This window comes from Leptonychotes weddellii, chromosome 14, assembly GCF_054177405.1.
Source record: "Leptonychotes weddellii isolate Sample4059 chromosome 14, ASM5417740v2, whole genome shotgun sequence".
NCBI classification, from domain to species: domain Eukaryota; kingdom Metazoa; phylum Chordata; class Mammalia; order Carnivora; family Phocidae; genus Leptonychotes; species Leptonychotes weddellii.
The window spans coordinates 12,183,123-12,199,450 of NC_138382.1; the positions used below are offsets into that span (position 1 = coordinate 12,183,123).

The 16,328-nt window shown below is 43.2% G+C and overlaps 1 protein-coding gene across 4 annotated transcripts in view; it reads right to left on the reverse strand.

Annotated features, from left to right (window-relative positions):
- The window catches only part of GDA (guanine deaminase), a 53,989-nt gene extending 49,358 nt beyond the window's left edge, over positions 1–4,631 (reverse strand). For all 4 annotated transcript variants that reach the window (XM_081802832.1, XM_081802831.1, XM_081802834.1 and 1 more), the window contains exon 1: positions 4,500–4,631. The gene's annotated coding sequence lies outside the window, so the exon portion shown is untranslated. The remainder of the gene's footprint in view (positions 1–4,499) is intronic.
- Between the last annotated feature and the right edge of the window lie 11,697 nt (positions 4,632–16,328).

The window sequence follows — 16,328 nt, forward strand, 5'->3', positions numbered from 1 at the left end:
CTATCCGGTGACGTTATTCATGGACGTATCTGATGATGTTCAAAGACGGACTAGGTAAGTGCCTCTGAGATCCTCTTAATTTTTTCCTCAGAGTCTCAAACAAAGGCGGCAGCAGCTCCACTCCTCATATGAAAGCATCCAAAAAGGGAAGACCTTCTCTTACCACCTTTGTTAAGGAGAAAAATATTTCCAAGAAGCCTTTGAGCCAACCTCCTGCATGTCAGAATGTCATCCCTGGTCACCCTTCACCACCAGGAAGCTGGGAAAATAAGTATCCCACCATATGATTTAATACAGTCACATATAGCTCTCTAACTCTCCCATCAAATCCAGCTGACTTGACCTAAGTCACAATCAATCCTGTCCACCTCTCTCCATCTCCACTGCTGATAACCGATGGTGTTTATTGGGTGTGTGCTACGTGCAAGGCATTCTATGCACTTCACAATTACTAATTCACTTAAGCCTTCCAACAACCCTATGAGGTGGATTACGCTAATTATTTTATACATTAGGAAACTGGGAAATAGAAATGTTAAGTAACTTCATCAAATTCACATATGTACGTGACAGAAGCATTCTTAAGAATTCATATCTTACCTAAAACTAATGTAACACTGTGTATCAACCATACTCAAGAAAAAAAAGTACAAAAAGAAATTTGTATCTTAATTGGCGCACTACACTGCCTCTTTTTTTTAATATTTTATTTATTTGAGAGTGAGAGAGAGCTCATAGAGAGAGAGCACGAGTGGGGGAGGAGGGGCGGAGGGAGAGGGAGAAGTGGACTCCCTGCTGAGCGGGGCTCAATCCCAGGAGCCTGGGATCATAACCTGAATTGAAGACAAGTCTCAACTTCCCCACCTGTAAGTGGGAATAACGACACGGTGGGATACTAAATATGATGTGCTAGGGAACCTGTCAACAAACCCTCGTTAGATCTTTCTTCCCAGCTGCATCTTTGTGTCCCAGTGGGCCAATGACATGAGCTGGGCGGCTTCACAGCTGAGATCTGGTGGCCTCCCCACTTCTCACACAGTGCATCGCAGGCCACAGCATTCTTCTCCAATTGCTGGTCTGCATGACGCCACCATGTGGAAATATGCAAAAAATACTAGAGTGAGTAAGAGGTTAAGGGTTTGCTAGTGATGTGGGAAACTAAAGGCAGAAGGAAACGTAGATAAAATTAAACGTCCTTATAACCTGCAGCCCATTGACAGATACTTGAGATAGGCAGATTATAATATTCCTCCAGGAAACTGAGCCTTCTTTAGCAGATCAAAGTCCGTTTGGAACTTCCCTTATCTTTACTTCTCCCAACCCCAAGGTATATAATCACTTGCTCCTCACAGGCCCGGAGCAGCAGGGAACAGCAGGTAAAAGTTCTTTCTGCCCACAGGTCCTGTCCCTGTGCTTTAATAAAAGCACCATTTTGCACCAAGACATCTCAAGAATCCCTTCTCGGCTGTCGGCTCTGGACCTCACCCTACCAACACCAACACACAAACATTCAAAAACTACATCACTAGGAGCAGAGGGAAAGAAGGGGACAGAATGAATATGGCATGTGTTAAGTATCCACTAAGTGCCAGGCATTTTCATATATTCTCTCATTTAATACTTAGCAAAAGAAAATCTGATTCTACAAACGAGGAAACGGAGGTTCAGACAGGTTAAGTGTCTCGCTCATGGTCTCAGAGAAAGTAAGTGGTGAAGACCGAACTTGAACCCAACTCTCTGGTTTCTCCATAGGACTTGCTTCTGCCATCCCAGGACACTACCCCCAAAATGATTCTCTTCCTCGTGCTTGCTTCCAGTAAATGTGCATTAAAAGACCCAAGACTTCTTTTAGGCAAGTTTAAAGTCAACCTGATCCTGTTCTAGGTGGGAAGAACTGGATATTTAGTAGTATGGGAGCATACAGAGTCTCAAAATTTCATTAAATATCTGCAAATAAATTACACATGCTGGAGTCTTTCTTTTAAAAAGGTACATGCCACTCAAGTAGAAAAACTAACTCTGAATTCAAAATGCCCAATACTAAAAGGTTGACTAGAGAATTTTTTTTAATTAACCTAATTTTGAATGAGCTTTAATTAATGAATTAAAAGTAGTTAGTCATTATCATGCTCTGGATCTAAATGAAGTTACATGACATGAGAGCTGAGGTCTAAAAGGGAGAGGGAAGACAGAGGAAGTCATTCTGCTCTCTCTCACATTCAACCCTAGACATGAGCTCAAAATGAAGAAGTAGTTCCCAAGATCCCATAGAACTGTTTCCAACACACAACCCATACACTGTGGTTACCCAAGACGTAATGCACCCACTGCCTGCCTCCAAATCTCCTGGGACCTTGGCTGGAATGCCATTTCCTGGGGCCCGCTCCAGGCCTATAAATTCACATTCTCTGAGGATGACCCCCAGGAACCAGCACTTTAACAAACACCCCCTAGATGTTTCTGATCATCCCAAAGGGTGCGAACAGCTTTAGCTCAGTAAAAATGTAAACGTCACGATGACTCCACATATTTGTTTTATGGGGAGTTAATTTGGTATAAGAACCTTGACTTTTTTTTTTTTAAGATTTTATTTATTTGACAGAGAGAGCACAAGCAGAGGGAGAGAGAGGGAGAAGCAGGCTCCCTGCTGAGCAAGGAGCCCCATGTGGGACTCGATCCCAGGACACTGGGATCATGACCGGGGCCGAAGGCAGCTGCTTAACCAACTGAGCCACGCAGGCGTCCCTGAACCTTGACATTTTTTGAATAAATATTATCCCAGCAACTATAAAGGCAAAGCATTCCCACTTTCAAAATGGGGGAAATCAAATCTTGAAATATATACGGCACATTCTCCCCTTACACGTAGTCCACAATCAACTGCCTTGCAGCTAGAAGAGAAATCAACAGTTACCAATTCACTGATTAGGATGTTTCACAAGGCACTTGATTAACTCACCTTTGTATTCAATTCCTAGTCAATTTTATCTTGTGAGGGAATGGCATTTTTCTAAATTTATAACTTCAGTATGCTCCTTAGTGGAGAATAGACTCCCTGAGTCAATGCTTTCCTTCTTCTGTACAACCCCCAGCAGAAGTAATTTTGTTTTAGATAAATTATTTCCTTTTCTGACTCCTCTCTACTGGTTGAAGACAGTCTTCAACCCACCCTCTTGCTTGCTATCTTACCAATTAAAGTTCTGGATTTGGGCAATTAATTTTTATAAAGAAACCCAAGAGTTGAACAGCTCCTTGCGATTAGGCAAGCTCCTCTTAATCCCTCCCCAGTTTAGAGGTCTCTGTTCCGTTGTTTCTTGGGACTTGCCCCAAGCTTAAGTGTTCCTCCAAACTTGAGGGTCAAGTACACAAGGCAATAATTAAACAGTCTCCCCATCTGGGGGAGCTCTGAGAGTTCCATCACCTTGGAAACACAGCAGCAGGCTCCCTGAATATGCACAGAGAGAATAATTTTTAAGCACCGTAAGAAAACAGGGTTCGCTTATCCCCAAATGTAAGAGTCACGATTCAAAACCGTCACTGACTGGGAAGCGTATTTAGTCAGGAATAGTCTCTTCAAGCTGACAAGTCACAAATAGGTGTACTTTTGCTAACCAGACTGGTAGTTGGGAAAAAGCTCAAAAATATCCCATCCTCATCTTTATTTTTTTCTGCTAAAAATGGAATGGCTTCCACTTATCAAACTGGCCAAGCCGCTGCTGATGAAGTTACCACCTCTGGCACGGGGCATGTGCACGGTAAATATTAGACATCAAGTTACCCAGGTCGTTTGTAGAAATCCCGATTTTGGAAAAAGAAATATAGAAGATACACTCATAGAAGACATTTTGAGCCTGAAAATGGAACTGCTTGCTTTGATGCAAATGGACAAATGGCTATGGGGAGGCAGAGGGGACATGGATAATTTCTCTCAGACTATCCTTTCTAGTATTATAAGTTATCTAGCTGGAGTCGTTGGTGCAGTGTCTGTTGAGCGAGCAAGTGAATGAAATCAGTTCTTTGCTTATTATGTGCGCTGAAAGGGCTAACCAACATTAACCAAGTGACCCCTCCTCTGTTATTTCTTCCACAATAAATTCAATCAAATTTACGGAGCGCCTAGCCTGTGCCAGGCACTGTGCCAGGCGCCGGAGATACAAAGCTGAATGAAGCAAAGTCCAGGTTTCTTAATGATTTCTTAAGATTTGCGAGGGCATAGCCTCGCTCCCCCTTCCACTGCAGCCTGGACGGCTGCTAACCAGTCGTGGGAGTGCGTACTCTACAGCTCCCTGCTTCTGGGAGCGCGTTACTCCCAGGCCAGCCCACGAACCCAGCGCCAGGGCTCTCGCCGCGTTCTCCAAGAGTCAAACAGTCAAGTTCAACTCCGGAGCGGCGGCTCTCGCTCCGCGCGGAGCGACTCCGGGCTGCGCAGCGCACCGCGCGGGACTCCTTCCACCTGTCCGCGCGCCCGTCGGGGTGCGCCAGACCCCGCGCCCGCTTACTTTGCCGCTGTCGCTCACGCCGAGGAGGTGATCCCGCAGCACCTCCATGGGGCAAGTCCAGGTGGAGTGGATGAATGTCCCTCGGAAGATGTGCGCCAGGGACGGCATCGGGGCGGCACACATGTCAGCGGCGGCGCGCGGCGCGGGGTTCGCGAACCGAGGAGAGCGCACCCGGCGGAGGTGAGGCGAGCGGTCCCTGCGACTGCGGGCGGCTGCCGGGCGCACCTGCTGGGGGCCTCGTACTGCCCCTGCTTTCCCGAGCGACAGCCTGCCCCCTGCAGGCCGCGCCCAGGGGCGGGCTTCCTGCCTCCTCGATGCCAATAGGATTTTTCTCCTGTGACTTGGCTCCGCGCTCCCTTGGGGTGTGGTCTTTCTCTCCTCCCCTGTGTTAGTTTTTGATAGGTTAACTCTTTGAGCTTCCAAAATCACCGCTCACAACGCAGTACTTTTAACCTCGGGTGGCTGAGTTGCCGACCCAGGGGAGAGAGGAGAGGGAGATGAAAGAAGGGCCAGGAGGAGCCCAGGGGTCCAGCCCTGTACCTTAGCTGGGCATTCAATTTGCTATCGCTCCCTGTCCCCCAGCCTCCTCCACCTTTCTTTATTGGCATACCTAGAGTTGCGTCTGCCTGCTTTCTCTTGCCCTTTAAACCTCGGGCTATTTGTGACCAAACCTTGTACGTTCTCAACCTGTAGCACCCTCAAGGTCTGAACGGGCCCAAGTTCAGGAAAAGGTGGAAAGGTCAGTTGGAGCTGCCTGCTTTACCGACCAGTTTCATTTTCAGTTTCTGCAGGTTGCAGAATTTGTCCTAACCTGATGTTCTGAAAGCATCTCTTAACGGAATTACGGGGGCCCCCACCGGCGGAAGTTGATCTGTACCCCAAAGCCCCTCTCTCCCACCTTGAGGCCAGTGTTTTTGGCCCTTGTGTCCCTCCACAAACAATTCCATTTCCCGTCGTTCTCACACCTAAAATAAGTGAATCTCTTTGATTCAATTCCACTTGCACCCGGGGAGAAAATTAAGTTCTCAAGCTGAGTGGCTAGTGGCAACGTGGCATAACACGTTGTTATGTGTGGCTTATGGAACGAGTAATTATTGTGTAGCTTTAAATAAAGTTCATCTTAAACAGAAGGAATGGTCATGGGCCTCCAGGGGACACAGCATTAGCACTCCTTGGGGGTTAGCTCTTCCAAGCAGTACCGGATTAGCAATCAATAGACTGTGGTCAAAGCAGGGAGCCTCGGAGTCTTTATCTTCATGTGTGAAAATGGAACTTAGATCGGGTGGATGCTAAGACTGCTTCCAGATCGGCATTCTCTCCTCGTACTGCATTCATGAAGTCCTTTACTAAGTTCCTCCAGGAAGACCACCTGGTTTCCACTCATGCCTCACACATTCCTTCTGCTCCTTCTGCCCCTAATGCCTCCTGAGGATCTTCACATGACTGGCTCTTCTCATCACTGGTTTGCCTCCAGTGTAGCTCTCCGGGGTAACCTTCCCCCACCACCAAACTAGTAGCAATCCCCCACCCCCGAAATTTCCATTCCATCAATCCATCTTATTTCTGCCACTGTACTTATCATATCCATCCTCATATATTTCATGCGTTTTCATTTATTTCTGCCCCTCTTGCCCCAACATGCACACACAGAGTAATGGAAGCACCACAAGACCAGGGGTCTTATGCCTAGAACCCTGCTTGGTGTTTCATACATATTTATTGAATAAATGTATGAATAGTTTTTGGGGGGAGCAGAGCAATAACCTGAGATAAATATCCATTCTGGCTCCTACCTACAGGATAAGGGTTTCTCATTTCAGGGAATGAGTGGGCTTTCTCTGAATTGTCACCATTATGACACAGGGCTAGTTTACATAAATGATTCATTCCGTTCTCAGCTCCTTCACCTCAAGGAAACTCTGCAGTCCAGGGCGCACTGCGGTGGCTGGTCACCCTACCAAGGACTCAGAATTGGGAAGCCCTGAAGCTAAGAACATTGCACTTGCCTCTTGAGGTTGCCACATTAGCTCTTTCTCCTTATCATCGACTCCTGATTCTGCAGACTTTGCTCCCTCCTTGTAGTTCCAATGGCCAGCACAGTGAAAACATCCTCTTGACCTAGGCTTGTCTACCTACGAACCTCAGAAAGAAAAGTGAAGAAAATGTCTGTGTCTTAGTTTAAAAAAGGAGTCAATTAAACATTTCCAAAAGAGGTATTGGTTCCCTAAAACAGATGCAGCTAATTTTTTTTTTTTTAAGATTTTATTTATTTGACAGAGAGAGAGATAGCGAGAGCAGGAACACAAGCAGGGGGAGTGGGTGAGGGAGAAGGAGACTCCCTGCTGGGCAGGGAGCCCGATGTGGGACTCGATCCCAGGACCCTGGGATCATGACCTGAGCCGAAGGCAGACGCTTAACGACTGAGCCACCCAGGTGCCCCGCAGCTAATTTTTTTTGAATGAAAGCAACCTGAGTGACCAACAATAGAAACTAGTTTAGTAAATTAGAATCTATTTACTCAGTAGACTATTATGCAGTTGTTAAAAATGGGGGAACTATGTAGCCACATGGGCGTTGCATATAATAAAATGGTGAAGTTTTTTAAAATGTCATTTATGCTCTGGTTAAAATCATGAAAAACCTATAGGCATAGAGGCTAGAATTTCAAAGTGGATCCAAACAGTGGATATCATTCTATTGAGAAAATGGAATTGCTAGGGAATTTGTTTTGTTTTGATGTTTGTTGACGTTGTTATGTGTGGCTTATGGAACGAGTAATTATTGTGTAGCTTTAAATAAAGTTCATCTTAAACAGAAGGAATGGTCATGGGCCTCCAGGGGACACAGCCTTAGCACTCCTTGGGGGTTAGCTCTTCCAAGCAGTACTCTCTCCCAATTCAATTCCCAGCCAAGTTGCAGTCACCTCACTTAGGATCCGGTAGCCTCAGCTCAGCCAGGTGTCAGGAAATCTTGGTTTCCCAACTATTCTCATGTGTTTTCCATCCTCGTCCTTTACTTCGCTGGTCCCCCTGCAGTTTTGACTCCCATCTTGGTATCCCCAGGGAAATGTTCTCAAGGCCACTGAAGTTTGGAGGAAGAAAGGAGTGTGGAGCTTTTATATTCACCTTTGAAACATGGCCCAAGCGCATCACAAGACAGCTTCTGGTTAATATGGTTATTCTGACGTGGCAAAGCATGTCCTGTGCTTCCAAAGTCTCAAGGAAATAGCAGTTTCTATTCTTCAGCTCTTTCTATAGCCCACGTTTATATTCATGCAATATTAGAACTGAAAGGACCTAAGAAGTTAGTGTTCAATGTGCATTTCCCTGCTATTTCTTCATATCACTATTCCGTCAGCAATGGCTCATTTCAACCCTCACCAACGCAATTTCTCAAAAGGAAATCCAACAATGGTATGCACTTTCAGTGCCCTACCACACGTATCACTTCCTTCCAAAGAAAAGAGACGCTCCTTGGTATGGAGGCTCCTTGGCATGGAGGCTTCCTGAAGCCCTCGCTGCTTCTTCGGGCTCTTCTCCCTCCAGTATCCCACATGCTGGGCATCTGCTTTGCTCACGATCTCTGCCTGCAGCGCCCTAAAGCCACCTTACACCGCGCCTGCCTTATTCTACTGCCCACTCTCCCCTGGCTAAATCCTTCAGCTTAATTGCCCATTCCCAACCCCTTCCAGAACATCTTTACACCTCCTCGCTCTCTCTCAGGTACTAAGTGCTCCTTCTCTGAGTTTGTGGGGTGCTATAATTGTTCCTTTTATTATCTATCTCCACCAGAAGATTGTGTTCTACTTAAGGACCATGTCTCCTTCCTTTCTTTCTCTGTATCCCCTTAACATAGTGCCTGGCCAATAGGCGGTACTCAATAGACTTATATAAATATTGGATCTCAAGTGATGGCTCTATTGCCCATATTTTAGTGATTAAAAAAATCTATAGGGGCGCCTGGGTGGCTCAGTCATTAAGCGTCTGCCTTCGGCTCGGGTCATGATCCCAGGGTACTGGGATCGAGCCCCGCATCAGGCTCCCTGCTCCGCGGGAAGCCTGCTTCTCCCTCTCCCACTCCCCCTGCTTGTGTTCCCTCTCTCGCTGTGTCTCTCTCTGTCAAATAAATAAATAAAATCTCAAAAAAAAAAATCTATAGAGGGGGTGTGCTAATGGTGATCAATTCATTAGGACTAAAAGTTAAGAGTTTCATTTTGCTTAGTTTTCCAGCATTTTATTATGAAAATTTTCAAATACACAGAAAAGTTGAACAGCTTCCTTTCTCAAGATCACAATTCTCCCTACTTTAGATGTAGCCAGGTGATCTCAAAACCCCACAACTACTGGGAGGGACCAGTGTATTCTGAACCTCTAACTGCCTGAGGCAAAGGACAGGAGCATAGCATGATCAGTTTTGACATTTTGGTCACTTTATTCGTATAATTATACCCGTAGCTAGTCAATCTCTCCTGCTAGACAGAACTTAACTATTGAAAAAGGCTTTCTCTTCCATGATCTTATTCTGAGCCTCACAACAATCTTATAAAGTAGGAAGAGGATATATTTTAACCATTTCAGAGATGGAGAAGCTGAGGTTCAGGGGAGTTGGCCTGTCTATCTAGTTAGTATAGGATGGACCCGGCTCTTGACTCTAGTTGCTCTCACAGATTGTCTCAACCCAGTAGACTGCAAAGAATTTTCCATTCAATTTTTCCATGACTATGTTGGTGCACCGTGGGTTGTCATTTACAACTTTCATATTACACGTGCTTTTCCAACGGTTGCAGTGACACAGAGATCTACCCCAAAGTGAAACCAAAGTAGGACCAATAGACCTCAAGGGGAACAATCCAATCAGCGCAGGTCAGTAAAATGATGCAGTGAGTAACTCATGTTTTCATGAGGCACAGAGAGTGAAGGACAGGCAGGTTAAATGAGAAGCCACTTTCCTCTTCCAGGCAAGAGAGAAGTTGTCACTGCACAGTGAAATAAATGCCTGCCTATTTTATTTATTCTTCTTGTGTAGCTAAATCTATCAGTTTCCATGGTGCCCCACGTTCACCATGGAAACTCTGACAAGCCTGTTATGCTTTAGAGAAGAAAAAAAAAAAGGCACACCAAAAATCCGAGATGGGATAAATGCATTCCTTTTAAAACTGTGTTCTTCTGAGTAGGAAGCTTTGATGGATAGCAAGTCATAATGATCTCGATTTTCCAGTTCTTAAGTGGGAACGCAGGTTTGCGTTCCCATCAAAGGAGCACCCTTGGCCCCCCAAAACTACTTTATCTGTGCAGCAATAGTTATGCCTGTGAGTATCTCACTTCTGCATTTCCTGGCAACAGAAAGATGGCTCAGTCCTCATTTAGCTGATTTTTATGAGAATATTGCGCTAGTCCCCTATATATTTTTTCTGTTTGTCCATTCAACCTTTATTGGAAATCTAAATTAGGATAGGCACTATGCTAAGTGCTGCTGATATGACACTGTTTGAAACAGATATTGTCCTGCCCATATGCAACTTACACAATTCTTTCATGAATTGGTGCAGGAAGATTTTTTTCCTAGATGGAAAGCTTTCAGTACCATGTAAGTAGGTATCTCCATCATGTACTCATACTGCTGATCCTTAAGATCATGTAGCACCTTAGCCAAGATTAGCTTATACACTCTCCCACCATGACAGCAAGCTCAAAGCAAATACAACTGACCTGGTATTACTTTGTCTACATTCCTGCCCTAACATGGATTCTATTATCTAACATTTAATATCAAGGGAGAAGCACTAGATAGAATCACTAGTTCTAGGTTCCAATCTGGCACAGCCACTAGCCAATGATGCCTTGGGAAAGTTATTCCACCTCTTCTGGTCTTGGTTTCTTCTTCTGTAAGATGGGAAGTCACATATTATCACTGGTTCCATATTTCTTTAGTCTCAAGGACTCATTTTTTTTATTTCTCCTACTTAAACCTTAAGTTTTAAAACATTTCATCCATCAAGATGAGATAGACACTTGATATAAGTAGATGTTGAATGAATAATTTCCCCATTTTTCATGAATTAAAGACCAAATTAACTACCAATCAGAACTTCTAATCAAGGTAAACTGTCCAATATTATCATGTTGAGTTAACATAACTGAAACCCAAAATAGATGTAACATTTTATTTTTTTAAGATTTAATTTATTTATCTGAGAAAAAGAGAGAGAGAGAGCATGAGCCGGGGGAAGAGCAGAGGGAGAGGGACACCCTCTGAGTGCGGAGCCAGCCACCAGAGCTCAATCCCAGGACCCTGGGATTATGACCTGAGCCAAAGGCAGATGCTTAACCAACTGAGCCACCCAGGCGCCCCAAGATGTAACATTTTATTTAGCCCATACAATCTATCTCAAGTTGGACAAATTCTAGGTTTTTGAATTGCTACAAATAGCTTAAGAAGCACCTGGGTGGCTGTGACTCTTGGTTTCAGCTCAGGTCATGATCTCAGAGTCCAAGGCCTGTGACGGCTCTGTGCTCAGCACAGAGTTTGCTTATCTCTCTCCTCTCTCTCTCTCTCAAATAAATAAATAAAATCTCTAAAAAATAGTTTAATACAGTTTTAAATTTGTTGAATTATCCTCCTGCGTATCCTGGGACTGTGTAAGTTGATAAAAACCAAAGTAGGGTAGAGACTCATTGACATGATTTCATGTGTATTTTGGGATCTAGTTGTCAATTTTTCTGCCTTAAACTAGAAGAGTTTACAGGTAAGACCCAGAAGATGAAATGAATTTAGGTGCTAATTGTGGAGACCACAAAGAAGGGTTGGCTTTCCTCAAGGATATCGATGCACACAGCTCAAGTGGCTTGAGCTGGCAGTGGTTACAGAGTTGGAAAGACATTGGCTGGAGCTACTAACATGATAGTGGATATACTAAGAACTATTGAGTGTATACAGAGTCCGTGCTCCTAGGAGCAATGCCAAATTTGAGCTCTACCCCTAGCAGAAAGCCAAATGCTACCATCCTTAGAGAAGCTACACAATTTGGGCCCCCAGTCTCATATGGAAATTAAAGACTAGCAGAAACTCAACTTAAATGACAAAAAATGATGTTTTAGTGAAAAAAAAAGTTCTGAGGAATTCTTATAGTATTATTTGGATATATAAAATTAAACATATTTCAAAACTGTAAATGTCAAAAATTCCTTCCTCTGTGCTTATTTCTAAAGGGATGATTTTTAATATTATGTATAAATGAAAGAAATTATCCTTTATGGATTACTCTTCCAAATAACATGCAAAAGCCACTAATAATTGTATTTGTGACAAAAAGCTAGCCCTAATGGGAGGGGGAAAAAAACATTTTTGTTGTTGCTTTTATAAGTTTGGTTCGTGTTTTCAGAATTCTTCATGCAATGGCTCATAATTAGGGCTCAGTACATATTAGATGAATTAATGTTACATTATATGCATTAAAGCCCCAATTCAGATTCATTTATTCTTCCCCCCTGGAGCATTAAAACTGATGTAGTGTACATAATACTATGATATTCCGTGAAATGAAGAAAATGTAATTTGAGTTGGGGGCATGTATAAAACTATGAGTTGAAAGTGGTAGAAGACTAGCTTAAACCGTTGAAGCCAAAATATAGTGTCTCACACAACAACAACAACAAAAATCCATGGTCACACTACCTTGTGGCAGAGCTTAGTTGCAAGTTAATCAATGTCTATAGCATCCAGTTACACTGCCTTCCTCTCTCTCTCTCTCTCTGTCCCTCTCTCTCTCTCCCCCTCCCTCCCTCCATTCTCTGGCATCTTTCTCCTTGTAGCTACAAGATGGTAACAACAACTCTAGACTTTATACTCTCTCAAATTCAAGTGAGGGAAAAACCAAGCAATGTGCTCCCCAAATTCCAGGAAAACGAAAACGAAAATTCATTGCCTTATTTGCCCCAATTCAACCAATGTCTTTTCTTCAATCAATGTAGGTATCATCACCTGAGTCCCATGCTCCACCAAGCACAAGAACTGAGAGTGGGGAAGAGGGTGGTTATCCAGACAGAGATAAAGTGTCCCGAAGGAAGTGAATGGATGCTGGGTAGCAAAAAGAGCAGATGTTTATTAGTGATGAGTACCAGTTTCTCTGTTCAAAGTTATTGACTTAACTCAGTGGAATGATAAGTGCAGACATAATTAGAAACATAACAGGCCTAAATCTTGATAAAGTACAATAGAATACATGATGTACATGAAATAATTATAACATGTTTTCTGTTTTCCCTCAACAAGCTTTGTTTGTGCCTACTACAGGGACGATAGTATGCTATGTGTTGTGCAGGATAGAAAAATAAGTATGGTGTGGTCCCTGTCCTCACACAAGCGTAAGGGACCTCTTAAAAATAATGTGCATAGGGGTGCCTGGCTGAATCAGTTGGAAAAGCACAAGATTCTTGATCTCGGGGTTATAAGTTCAAGCCCCAGGTTGGGTATAGAGATTACTTAAAAATAAAATCTTTAAAAAAAATAAAAAATAAAATTAAAATAAGGTATATAGTGGAACTACTCTTTTAATTTTTATTTACAGACTGCTCTTACCTTAGAAGGACATGAAAACATACATCTGGGTCAGAGTTCAGCCACTATGACTTAGAAAAAAGACACTTAACATTTGTGATGCCATAAGCAATTTCTCCATTTGCCATGTACCTTATGGAAATTATAGTCATTTCCAGATATGGAATATATTGATGTGGTTATTTCAGTGGTCTCAAACACATAGCATTACAATGTCAATCTGATTATTAATCTTCACAGTCTTTATCTATCCCTCATGCAATCCTGAAATTGGTAATAAAATCTAGTAAAGTTGCAGTTTGACCAAACACATCAGAATTCCTGGTTCAAATGGGCCACAACAAAAAGCCCTGCTTTCATCATTTCTGAGGCTCAAATGTTTACTTACTAATCTTAAGGTAAAGTGCTAGAAAGAGGAATGGCAGGCCATGCCTGCTTCATATTTTTTTCCTGTACCTAGGGGTGTTAGGATAGGCAGCTATGCGCATATAAACAACATCTGATGAGGGGCGCCTGGGTGGCTCAGATGGTTGAGCGTCTGCCTTCGGCTCAGGTCATGATCCCAGCGTCCTGGGATTGAGCCCCGCATCGGGCTTCCTGCTGGGCGGGGAGCCTGCTTCTCCCTCTCCCTCTGCCTCTCTCCCTGCTCATGCTCTCTCCCTCTCTCTCTCTCTATCTCTGTGTCTCAAAAAAAAAGAAAAAAAAAAAAACATCTGATGAAACTCATGAAAAGATGCCATGATATTAATGTTTCAGAAACCCAACAAAAACATAACTATATAAATTGTCCTCCACCAATCAATAAATATGGTTGATTTTGATGTTGTTGTTGTTGAATGTGCTGGGTTAAGTTACCACTTCCCACCCTTACCCTATCCCCTACCCTCTCATTCATTTAGTCAGCCAGCATTTGTTGAGCGCCTACTATATTCTAGGCATTCAGCTAGGCTCTGGGAATCAAAAGATTAAAAAGACATGGTTCTCACCTTTAAGAATCTCACAAGATAATGATGGAAACAGATAGGCACATGGGTTAACTATGATAAACCGTACACAAGGCTGCCTCTTCTCCCCTCAACCCCTGGAACCTTATCCACCCACCACAGAGCTCTGTGAGGACTGGGTCTGTCTCCTTTACCACTGTAGCCACAGGGCTTACTGCAGCATCTGGCATATTGTAGATACTCAATAGAGTTTGTTAGGTGCACCAAGCACAATGGTAAAAGTATGCCTGTCTCAGAAGAGTAAATATACACAGAGAGAAGTGGGTCTGGAGCAGTGACGGCAATGATCTTCAACCAAGAGTGGTCTGCTCTCTAGGTGGCATTTGGCAGTATCTCAAGACATTTTTGGTTGACACAGTGGGAGGCTCTGCTAGCATCTAGTGTGGGTAGAGGCCAGGGATGCTGCTAAACATCCTACAATGCACAGAACAGCCCCCCAAAACAAAGAATTATCCAGTCCAAAATGTCAGTAGTTCTGAGGTTGACAATCTTTGCCTAGAATAAAATCCTCAGCCATAGGATCTTTTTTTTTTTTAAAGATTTTATTTATGTATCTGTCAGAGAGAGAGAGCACAAGCAGGGGGAGCTGCAGGCAGAGGGAGAAGCCGGCTCCCCACCAAGCAAGGAGCCTGATACGGGACTCGATCCCAGGATTCTGGGATCATGACACAAGCCAAAGGCAGACGCTTAACCGACCGAGCCATCCAGGCATCCCTCAGCCATAGGATCTTAAATGTCTAGTGATCTTTAAGCTACTAGAAGCATCATGGAGTCTTAGAGAATGATGGAGTTGAAAATGATCTTAAAGTTCTAAAGGATCTCCCAGTTGACTCCAATCCCCCAAATAAAATCATTTCTTTTGTATCAATCTTGGAAGATGGTCAGCTGTCAATTCTCATGGGCAGAGAACTCAATTCTTTGAGAGACAGCCGTTTCCATAGCTAGTTTTAATACTCATAGTGTTTATCGTATGGAGCTGAAAGTTGCATTTCAAAATGTCACACAGTTTGTCCTACTTCGACTTTCTTGAGCAAAAAAGAAGAAATCATTTCTATCTCCCATATGTCAGCCCTCCAGGATTTGAAAATGGTGGACTGTCCTAAGCCTTTTCTCCCTACCACATTCATCATTCCACTATTCCTCAAGGCAGTTAAGAAGAATCGTAAAGAGTATATTAAAAAATACTGGATATGAGCAACTGGTGGAACATAAGATGTCTTTGGTGATGGTTCGTGAGATGATTTCAGCTACCTCAATGCAGTGCATTAAGCAGCCTTGAATTATATATAATTATAGTGAGAAAATTACTTCTCTTTGAATTTTTCAATCCTTAAGTCAAGGAGACCTTCTCAGTGTGGTACTAAAAGGTTTAGTAACCTCAAAATTTTCCCTTTTTTAACAAAGAGGAGACTGCAGAGTTAGAATCTTCCAAAGGCAACAGTAGCTAGCTAGAATCCAACATTATTTTGTTTATAATGTATTTGTGTTTATGGTTTCTTCTTGTTTACGGCAAGGGGCACTGGTTTCTCTTTTATAGATTTGGCTGGTTTCTCATCTATAGTTTTGTATACAGTTCTCTAGTTAAAGTTTTAAAAAGTGAGACTTTTTTAAAAAATTAAGTAAATTACAATTCCGATTTATAAATTGGGCAAAATCAATATGGGCACCACATAGAGTATCTGAAGTTGAGGAAATAATGGCCAACTATGGTCATCGAATCAAAGAGATGAGTAGTCTGATCTTGATTCCACCACTTAGGCATCAGATGATTTTAGGTGAGTTATTTGGCCCTTTGAACCTGTTTCCTCATATTAAAATGGAGCTGTGATAATACCTATTTCATTGAGTTATTGTATTAATCAGGGGAATGCATGTTAAATGTCTAGCAAATAGTAGATGCCTAATAAATAGTTAATTTACTTCTCTACTCCTACCCATGTCAGTTCATTCCCACCCACACGTTGTTCCCTTCAGTGGCTAGTGTCCGCTAAGAGCCTGATGTAGTAGTGCAGACAGGAGCTTTGGAGTTCTATCAAATTGAGATCAAATCTCAGCTTCACTGCAAACAACTTTTTTTTTTTTTTAAAGATTTTATTTATTTATTTGACAGAGAGAGACACAGCGAGAGAGGGAACACAAGCAGGGGGAGTGGGAGAGGGAGAAGCAGGCTCCCCGCAGAGCAGGGAGCCCGATGCAGGACTCGATCCCAGGACCCTGGGATCATGACCTGAGCTGAAGGCAGTCGCTTAACCAACTGAGCCACCCAGGC